Source organism: Artemia franciscana, chromosome 11 (genome assembly GCF_032884065.1).
Source record: "Artemia franciscana chromosome 11, ASM3288406v1, whole genome shotgun sequence".
Taxonomy (NCBI): domain Eukaryota; kingdom Metazoa; phylum Arthropoda; class Branchiopoda; order Anostraca; family Artemiidae; genus Artemia; species Artemia franciscana.
The window spans coordinates 36,327,975-36,338,130 of NC_088873.1; the positions used below are offsets into that span (position 1 = coordinate 36,327,975).

A 10,156-nucleotide genomic window follows, 5' to 3' on the forward strand; every position below is an offset into this window, starting at 1 on the left:
ACACTTCAAGACATTTCAAGGCATTTCAAGATGTTTTTAAGATATTTTTCTTCAAGAAATTTTTATAGACGTTTCAAGACATTTTCAGACGTTTCAAGACATTTTCAGACTTTTTTAAAGACATGTTTCATCATGACGTTTTCTAAGATATTTTTCTTCAAGAGATTTTTTCAAGACGTTTCAAGACATTTCAAGACATTTTTAAGACATTGTGTTTTTCAACCCTTTCCCCATAAAAATAACTTTATAGACTAAAAATTACAACTGGTTTTATTGGAACAGCAGAAACTTGCCGTTTCATTGTTATATTGCGATGTTCCATGGCAATTCCCAGCATCTCACACTCAATGGCTGACACACGGCACCCTCTGGCAAGTATTTTCATGAATATGTCATTTTTCAGGCATTTCCTGCAAAAATGTCCGTTTACGCTTGAATCTACCGTTTAAACTTAATGAAAATCCTAAAAAAGCATTTCTTCTGATGACTCCTGGCAATTAAGCCCAGCGTGGCACAATATGCCAGCCCGATGATAACCTATGGCGTAAATTATCAACCTTTAAGAGGTTTTTCAACCTTTCCCCCACAAAAATAACCTTATAAACCAAAAATTACCATTGTTTTTATTTTGACGGGGGAAACTTTCCATTTCTTTGTTAGATTACGATATTCCATGACAATTCCCAGCGTATGACACTCAATGGCTGACTCACGGCAGCCTCGGGCAGGCATTATCATATATATGGCATTTTTTCAGGCATTTTCCTGCAAAAGTGTCTGTTTATACTTGAATCAATCGTTTAAACTTAATGAAAATCGCCAGTAGCGTTTCTTCTGATGACTCCTGGTAATTAATGCCAGCGTGGCACAATTTACGAGCCCGATAACATCCTCTGGCACACATTATCACACCTAAGGGTTTTTCAACCTCTCCCCCACAAAAGACTTTATAAACTAAAATTGACCATTGTTTTTATTTGAATAGCGGAAACATGTCATTTCATTGTTAGATTGCGATTTTCCATGGCAATTCCCAACGTGTGACATTAAATGGCTAATACACACCACCCTTTGTCAAGCATTATCACGGATATGGCATTTTTCAGGCATTTTCCGTGTAAATTATCCGTTTACGCTAGAATCGGTCGCTGAAATTAATGAAAATCCCCAATAGGTTTTTTTGATGACTCCTGGCAACTGAGGCCAGTGTTTTACAATCTGCCAGCCTGATGACAACCTCCAGCACAAATTATCACACCTAAGGGTTTTTCAACCTTTACCCCACAAAAATAACTTTATAAACTAAAAATGACCATTGTTTTTATTAGAACAGCGAAAACTTGCCATTTTACTGTTAGATTTCGATGTTCCTAGCAATTCAGGCCACTGTGGCAATAGGTGAATGGCCCATGGCATCCCTGTGATACATATTATCATTCCTAAAGCATTTTTCAAATATTTTTGTGATAAAAATATACTTTGAATTTATCATGCATTATCAAGGATATGGCATTTTTCAGGCATTTTCCGTCTAAATTATCCGTTTACGCTAGAATCGGTCGCTGAAATTAATGAAAATCCCCAATAGGTTTTTTTATGACTCCTGGTAATTGAGGCCAGTGTTTTACAATCTGCCAGTCTGATGACAACCTCCAGCACAAATTATCACACCTAAGGGTTTTTCAACCTTTACCTCACAAAAATAACTTTATAAACTAAAAATGACCATTGTTTTTATTTGAACAGCGAAAACTTGCTATTTTACTGTTAGATTGCGATGTTCCTAGCAATTCAGGCCACTGTGGCAATAGGTGAATGGCCCATGGCATCCCTGTGATACATATTATCATTCCTAAAGCATTTTTCAAATATTTTTGTGATAAAAATATACTTTAAATTAATTAGCTCGTGTTTTCTCAAGCCACCCCCTCGTGATACATCATGCCAGTTCAGGCTACCGTGACAGTAAATGCCTGCCCCGTGGCATGCCAGTGATGCACGTTATAATTCCTAAGACATTCTCAACCTTTTGCTGATTCCAGGATTTTGTATGCGGCTGCCCCCCATGGGGCTGTCTCAGTTTCATTTCTACAGACCTTTTTTAAACTTTTAAAACTAAAACTTTAAATTTAAAACTTTAAAAGTAAAACCTTTAAAAAAAATAAAACTGAAAGAAATTTAAAGATCTAAACTCTAAAATTAAAATCTTTAAAACTATAAACTTTAAAAAAAAATATTTTAAAGCTAAGATTCTTAAAATAGAAGAATTAAGATCTAAACTTTAAATCTGATCAATCTTATGTCTAAAACCATAAAACTAAACTTTTAAAACAAAACCTTTAAAAATGAAATTTTAGAACTTTAGACGTAAAACTCTATAAATAAAAAACTTTTAAAGTTACATTTTAAATTAAAAGATACTGAAACCTAGATTTTGAAACTGATAATTTAAAACTTAAAATTTTAAAAGGAAATTTTAAAACGGTAAATTTTAAAAAATTTAAATTTTAAATTTTAAAATTTTAAAACTTTAAAACAGAAACTTTAAAACTGAAAAGTTTAAAACTAACTTATAAAACTAACTTTAAAATTGAAACTTTAAAATTAAAGCTTTAAAACAAAAGATTTTATGTAAAAAAAGCTTCGTAAAACCTTAAAATCTAAAACTGTGTAACCATAACTTCAAAATAAAAGCTTAAAATTAGAATTTTAAAGCAAGAAAAAAAAAACTTTAAGATCTAAACTTTAAAAATAAAATCTTCTTAACTATAAACTTTAAAATAAAACTTTCAAAACTAAATTTTAAAAGTTAAAACCTTAAAACCTGTAGTTTCTTGAAAATAATAAAGCTAAAACTTTAAAAATAAAACTGTGATTAAGATTTTACGGACAAAAAAGTAATTTCAAAACTAAATCTTTTAAAATAAAAAAACTTTAAAACCTATTTTTTAAAACTGATAATTTATATCAAAACTTTAAAACTAAAACTATTAAAACTGAAACTTTGAAAAATTTAATAGTCAAACTTTTCAAACAGTTCGTGGTAACGAACTGTAGTAAGGAGCGACCCGGCTCAATAGTAACCAAAACTCCAAAAAATGGAATTTTGATACCAATACCTACATCAAAAGAATCGCATTTTATGCTGATTTTAAATATATAAGTTTCATCAAGTTTAGTCATACCCATCAAAAGTTACGAGCCTGAGAAAATTTGCGTTATTTTAGAAAATAGGGGGAAACGCCCCCTAGAAGTCATAGAATCTTAACGAAAATCACACCATCAGATTCAGCGTATCAGAGAACCCTACTGTAGAAGTTTCAAGCTCCTATCTACAAAAATGTGGAATTTTGTATTTTTTGCCAGAAGGCAGATCACGGATGCGTGTTTATTTGTTTTTTGTTTTTTTTTCCCAGGGGTGATCGTATCGACCCAGTTGTCCTAGAATGTTGCAAGAGGGCTCATTCTAACGGAAATGAAAAGTTCTAGTGCCCTTTTTAAGTGACCAAAAAATTGGAGGGCACCTAGGCCCCCTCCCACGCTAATTATTTTACCAAAGTCAACGGATCAAAATTCTGAGATAGCCATTTTATTCAGCGTAGTCGAAAAACCTTATAACTATGTCTTTGGGGACGACTTACTCCCCCACAGTCCCCATGGGAGGGGCAACAAGTTACAAACTTTGACCAATGCTTACATATAGTAATGGTTATTGGGAAGTGTACAGGCGTTTTCAGGAGGATTTTTTTGGTTGGGGGAGGGGATGAGAAAAAAAAATATGAGAATACAAAAGTTATTTACGTAAGCTAATTTATAAGTTACGCAAATCTTTTGCTAATAAAAATATTCGTAAAAAATTAAAAGTTCTAGTTGCCTTTTTAATTAACCAAAAAATCGGAGGGCAACTAGGCTTCCTCCCCCGCTCTTTTTTTCTCAAAATCATTCGATCAAAATTATGAGAAAGCCATTTAGCCAAAAAAAAAAAAAAAATGCAAATTTCGTTTTAATTATTCCTCTGCGGAGAGCCAAAATCAAAACATGCATTGATTCAAAAACGTTCAGAAATTAAATAAAAAAAAAAACAAGTTTTTTTTAACTGAAAGTAAGGAGCGACATTAAAACTTAAAACGAACAGAAATTACTTCGTATATGAAAGAGGCTGCTTCCTCATCAACGCCCCGCTCTTTACGCTAAAGGTTTTTACTGTTTTAAAAAGAAGAATTGAGAGACAGAGTCAAACTTTAGCGTAAAGAGCGGGGCGTTGATGAGGAAGCAGCCTCTTTCATATACGAAGTAATTTCTGTTCGTTTTAAGTTTTAATGTCGCTCCTTACTTTCAGTTAAAAAAACTTGTTTTTTTTATTTAATAAAATAAAAGAGACTTTAAGGTGTGCACAAATAATAGTGCTCGAAAACGTACAATAAACTAACTAGTGACGATGACCATTCATATATTGCCATGGGGGGGGGGGGGCAGCCGCATAAGAAAACCTTGAATCGACGAAAGTTTAAGACTGCCTTAGGAATTATAATATGTATCAGTGGCATGCCACGGGGAATACACATAATTCGAAGGTGGCGTGACTTGACACGGTAAATTACGAAGGGATGGCTTGAGAAAACACCAGCTAATTCATTTAAAGCATATTTTTCATCACAGAAATATCTGAAAATGCAATAGTAATGATAATATGTATCACGGGTATGGAATGCGACTGCCAAATATTGCCACGGTCGCGTGAATTGCCATGGAATATCACAATCTCACAATGAAATGGCAAGTTTCGCTGTTAAAATAAAAACACTGGTATTTTTTAGTTTATAAAGTTATTTTTTGGGGAAAAGGTTGAAAAAACCTTATGTGTGATAATGTGCACCAGAGGGTGTTATTGGGCTAGTACATTGTGCCAAGCTGGCTTTTATTGCCAGGATTCATCATAAGAAACTTTATTGGGGATTTTTCATTCAGTTTAAATGATAGGTTCTAACCTAAACGGACATTTCTGCAGCAAAATGCTTGAAAACTGCCATATGTGTGATAATGCTTGCCAGAGGGTGCCGCGTTTCAGCCATTGAGTATCAAAGGCTGGGAATTGCCACGGAACATCGTAATCTAATAATGAAATGGCAAATTTCCGCTGTTCAAATAAAAACAATGGTAATTTTTAGTTATAAATTTATTTTTATGAGAAAAATGTTGAAAAACCTTTAGGTGTGGTAATGTGTGCCATAGGGTGTCATCCAGCTTGTACATTGTGCCACGTTTACCTTAATTGCAACGAGTCATCAGAAGAATTGCTATTGCGGACTTTTCATTAAGTTTAAACGATCGATTCCAGTGTAAACGGATATTTTTGCAGAAAAATCCCCAAGAATTCCCATATGTGTGATAATGCTTTCCAGAGGGTGCCGTGTGTCACAGGTTGGGAATTGCCATGGAACATCGCAATCTAACAATGAAACGGCAAGTTTCCGCTGTCCAAATAAAAACAATGGTCATTTTTAGTTTATAAAGTTATTTTTTGAGCAAAAGGTTGAAATATCCTTAGGTGTGTTAAAGTGCACCAGAGGGTGTCATCGGGCAGGTGCATTGTGCCAAGCTGGCTTTTATTGCCGGGATTCATCAGAAAAAACGTTTGTTCGGATTTTCATTAAGTTTAAACGATCAATTCAAGTGTAAACGGATATTTTTGCAGGAAAATGCCCGAAAAATGCCATATGCGTGATAACGCTTGCTAAAGGATGCCGTGTGCCGGCCATGTGTCAAATGCTGGGAACTGCTATGGAACATCGTAATCTAACAATGAAATGGCAACTTTCCACTGTTCAAATTAAAACAATGGTCATTTTTAGTTTATATAGCTTTTAGTTGTGGGAAAAGGGTTGAAATACCCTTAGGTGTGATAATGTGCGCCAGAGGGTGTCCTCAGGCTGGTACATTGAGCCACGCTGGCCTCAATTGTCAGAAGTAATCAGAAGAAACCCATTTGGGAATTTTTTATTAGGTTTAAACGATTGATTCTAGTGTAAACGGTTATTTTTGCAGCAAAATGCCATAGAAATGCCTTATTTGTGATACTGCTTGCCAGAGGGTGCCGTGTTTGAGCCATTGCGTGTCAAGGGCGGGGAATTGCCATGGAAAATTGCAATCTAGGCCACACTGGCCTCAATTGCCAGGAGTCATCAGAGAAACGCTATTGGAGATTTTTCATTCAATTTAAACGATTAATTCTAGTTTAGACGAATAATTTTTCAGGAAAATGCCCAAAAAATGTCATATGTTTTACAATGCTTGCCAGAGGGTGCCGCTTGTCAGCCATTGAGTGTCAAAGGCTAGGAATTGCCAGAAAATAATATCAATAAAAAATGAAGAAAACATGAATTAAGCCAATGTCCTGCACCCCCTTGAATTTACCTGTAATAAGTCATCCTCTCCTCTCAATAAATATAGGTTTATCGGTTAAAAGTAATGGTTTTCATGCTGTGTTATATTTTTGATGTTGTGAATACACTTATGGCAAATTTCTCAGCATTCATGTGGAAAGTCCTCGATTGAATTGACTTTTTAGTTGAAAATACCTCCCTCCTACCTCTATAATAAAGATTTTGGTGTCCTAAGAAAAAAGTGCTTTAATAATGCTTGTAATCTTGTCTTTATTAATAAGACTTGTATGTACAAAAAAGCCTTCATTCTTTAGATTTCTTGTTCCAGGATAAAACTTCAATATACTTCACTAATGCAATTTAAGCATCTTGTAGCCTATGTTCATAGGTATGATTTTTCAAGATTTCCTCTAATATAAGTGCAAAATTCTGTGTAGTGAAGAGGGAAAAATAGACTTTTGATCGTTTATAAAGCTGAACCAGGTTCTAGCCACAATGATACTCTTGCTTTGATTTCCCCTCTGATAGCGCATTTAAGTTCCAATAGAGCAAAAGACTATTACTAAAAACTCTGCTAAGAACAACCCCCGATATTATAAAATATAACCATTTTCCAGTAATCAATTTTCTCTCCCGCATGTCAATTATTGCATACATAGGAAACAAGCGATTCATAGGTTTTTTGAAACGTTTCCGTTAGAAAGCATTTGCCGAATAAAAATCTTAGGAAAGCTTTCTTGGTCCAGCTGTCTAGCACACCATTCTGTTGAGGGGAAATCTCTTTCGAATAATAATGCGGACAATGATATTTGGAGTATAAAGGTTCTCTGAGAAAAAACGTCCCGAAAGAAAAATAAACTCCTAAAGAAAAAATCTCTCAAAGTATCACGTAACTTCCCACGTGTGCATCCTCATTACGTAACACCCTCGTGTGTGCCCTCCTCAGTCACAATCGGGGATTCCCCATAGGGCCTGAAGAAACAAGTCACTCGAGAATACGTCATCTTTAACATAGGTAATTATTCCCTTTTTACGTTAAAACTAAAGAAATCTTGAAGAAAAACGTCTTGAAGAAAAATGTCTTGAAGAAAACACTCCCTATGATGTAACGCCTGCGTTTGCATCTTGACTAGCGCCTCCCTGAACTTTAACAACTCATATTACATAACAACCATAGAAATCTTGATTTGGCGGGGGGCCTGAAGGTTTTTCCTGGCCCTTGGGGGCTGCTGCAAAATCAAAGAAAACATTCCCTACTATGTAACAAACCCCTGCATCTCGAATAAAACGTTCCTTTTATATAACAAACAGCTGTGTCTCGATGAAAAATATCAATACCTGCGTCTGGAGGGAATCGTCGTTAAACTTCTTCGTCATCTTAAATAACTAAGGAAGAAAAGAGTAGCGATTATGGACCATTCCAAAACTGGAACCCCCTCACTAGTTCCATCTTTTCTATTAAAATGGTCAATTGCTCAGATTTAATGTCCCATGGCTCTTTTGCTCATATCTCAACCGGATAATTTGTTTGTCAGGCTTTTAGCCCGCTCCTAATGAAATGGCTGCCTCAAATACCTTGCGTCTCTACAGGGTGTCCAGGAGTATAATGGACGAGGAATAGGGACTTATTGAACGGTTTGGCAATTAAAGGTTTGGAATGATCAATTAATTATGATATTATATCCCCTGTTTCAAAAGAAGATGCATGTGTTATATCATCTCGCATATTGTCCTGTGGTGGCGCAGTGGATATGACCTTAGCTTGGTAATACGGGACTCAGAGATCGAATCACGCTGCAGGAATGCACTGCAGGGCCGACGCAGGGACCTTAGTAGTCAAGAAGCGTCATTAATTCTTAAATAAAATAATAGTAAATCATCTCGCATATGAAGATACATTTTTCCCCCCAAAATGTAATTATCGTTTAATTATTAGATTTTGTTAATACAAGAGTTCGTGGTAACGAACTGTAAGGGGCGACTGGGGTCAATAGCGACTGAAGCTCCAAAAAACAGAATTTTGATAATATTATATATATCAAAGAATTTTGTTTATGCTGATTCCGGATTTATAAAGTTCATTAAGTTTAAGAATACCCATCAAAAGCTAAAAAACTGCGAAAATTTACCGGATTTCCGAAAAAGGGGAAAACAGTCCCATAATGCTATTGGGAAAAATGTTATTGAAAAATATGCGAAAACTTTTAGTGGGTATTTTCCACAGGGAAGGGTTTCCATGTGGAAGAAATTTTCCAGAGTAACTTTTACAAGAAGGGGAGGGAAGGGAATTTCCGGGCATGGTTTGAAAAACTGTCATAAATTAAAAAATTTTTTAAAAACTGAAAGTAAGGAGCAACATTGAAACTTAGAACGGACAGAAATTATTCCGTGTATCGTTCTTTGCGCTAAAGTTTGTCTTTTTGTCAAAAATCTTTAAGAAAGGCTACTCAAACAGAAGGGCCGTTGAATTTGAATGAGATGCATTTTTTAAAGAACTTTAAGACTTTAGCGAAAAGAGCAAGGGTAGAGGAAGAGGCAGCCCCCCTCATGTATGGAATATAAAGAAAATAAAGAAAATCTTCTGGACTAAGTGCCAATAGGACTTTGCCATCCACGCTCCACTTTGTTCTGTTTAGATAATCTCTCTAATAATATTATTTGTATTCTCGTGGCCTTTTAAAATGAAACTTGCATTTTTTATTTCAATATTTTCGCAAATGCTCCAAAGAATTAACATTTCTTTTTAAGCTACGAATACGTTTCAGTACAATTTCTGAGTTTGAAACTATCTCCCATAATATTTGATCACACGAAAAAAGAAGTGTTTCATTAAAATGGAGCTATTTGCATGCTTTTAACTTATTTTGGGGAGCAAAAAGAACATATGACACTAAACAAAAATGTAAGATATGAGTCGAAGAGTATGGATAACTTATAAGGGTAGAAACTGGCGCCCGTGTCGACAAAAAACTTTCAAGGTCATCTAGCGTTTGGCGACACTTGGTATTTTTTCTAGCTTTGTGATCGTTTTTCTATCAGGAACTGAGATCAGAAACTTATTACTGCCTCAATTTTACCAGTTAACCTATTTAAACTAATTATTCTTATTATTACACGGAAAAAATGTCAAGCGCCACCAAGCGCTAGATGGTGTTGATAGTTTGTTTGACGACACTAGCGCCAGTTCCCACTCTCTGAAGTTACGCACACTCTTTAATACAAGTCGTTATGGGACTAAAGAGTTTTAGTCTATAAGAATTATGAAAAAAAAAATGTTCGGCATATACCCGCATCTCGAAGTTGATTACACAGAAGTACATTAAAATAATATGTAAATAAAATATAAAAACCATGTTTGCTGTTTACCACCAATAAAGCATTGAATTCAGTATCTTACAGAATAATCACTCTGAACTAATCCTTTCTTATATAATATCTAATATAAACTGACACTTTTAGAACATTGCTGAAAAAAATATGTCACGGAGCTGATCAAATGGACAGTTATGTTCCGAATACATTCCAAGTTTTTTTATATTTTGGCTGACATTTACTGCAACAGGTGACGTGACCGCATCATAGCCAATTCGACAGCATATTCATCATTTAAGGTCAAATTTTAGACAAACAAGTCACATTTTTATTTGCAAAAGTTAAAAAAAAAATTTAAGTTCGAGTAAATTTATATAGAAATTAAATTTGTCGATAAAAGAAACGATAGAATAAACGATTTAGGTAAAATTTTGATTTAACAATCATTTTCTCTTTTCTTA

At 34.7% G+C, this 10,156-nt stretch overlaps 1 protein-coding gene across 3 annotated transcripts in view; it reads right to left on the reverse strand.

Moving 5' to 3' along the window:
• LOC136033152 (uncharacterized) overlaps positions 1–9,880 on the reverse strand; it is a 137,276-nt gene extending 127,396 nt beyond the window's left edge. The window contains exon 1 of one of the 3 annotated variants that reach the window (XM_065713806.1): positions 9,781–9,880. The gene's annotated coding sequence lies outside the window, so the exon portion shown is untranslated. Of the gene's footprint in view, positions 1–9,733 lie in introns of all 3 variants that reach the window. The other 2 variants (XM_065713808.1, XM_065713807.1) reach the window with 2 other exon arrangements.
• Positions 9,881–10,156: the final 276 nt, after the last annotated feature.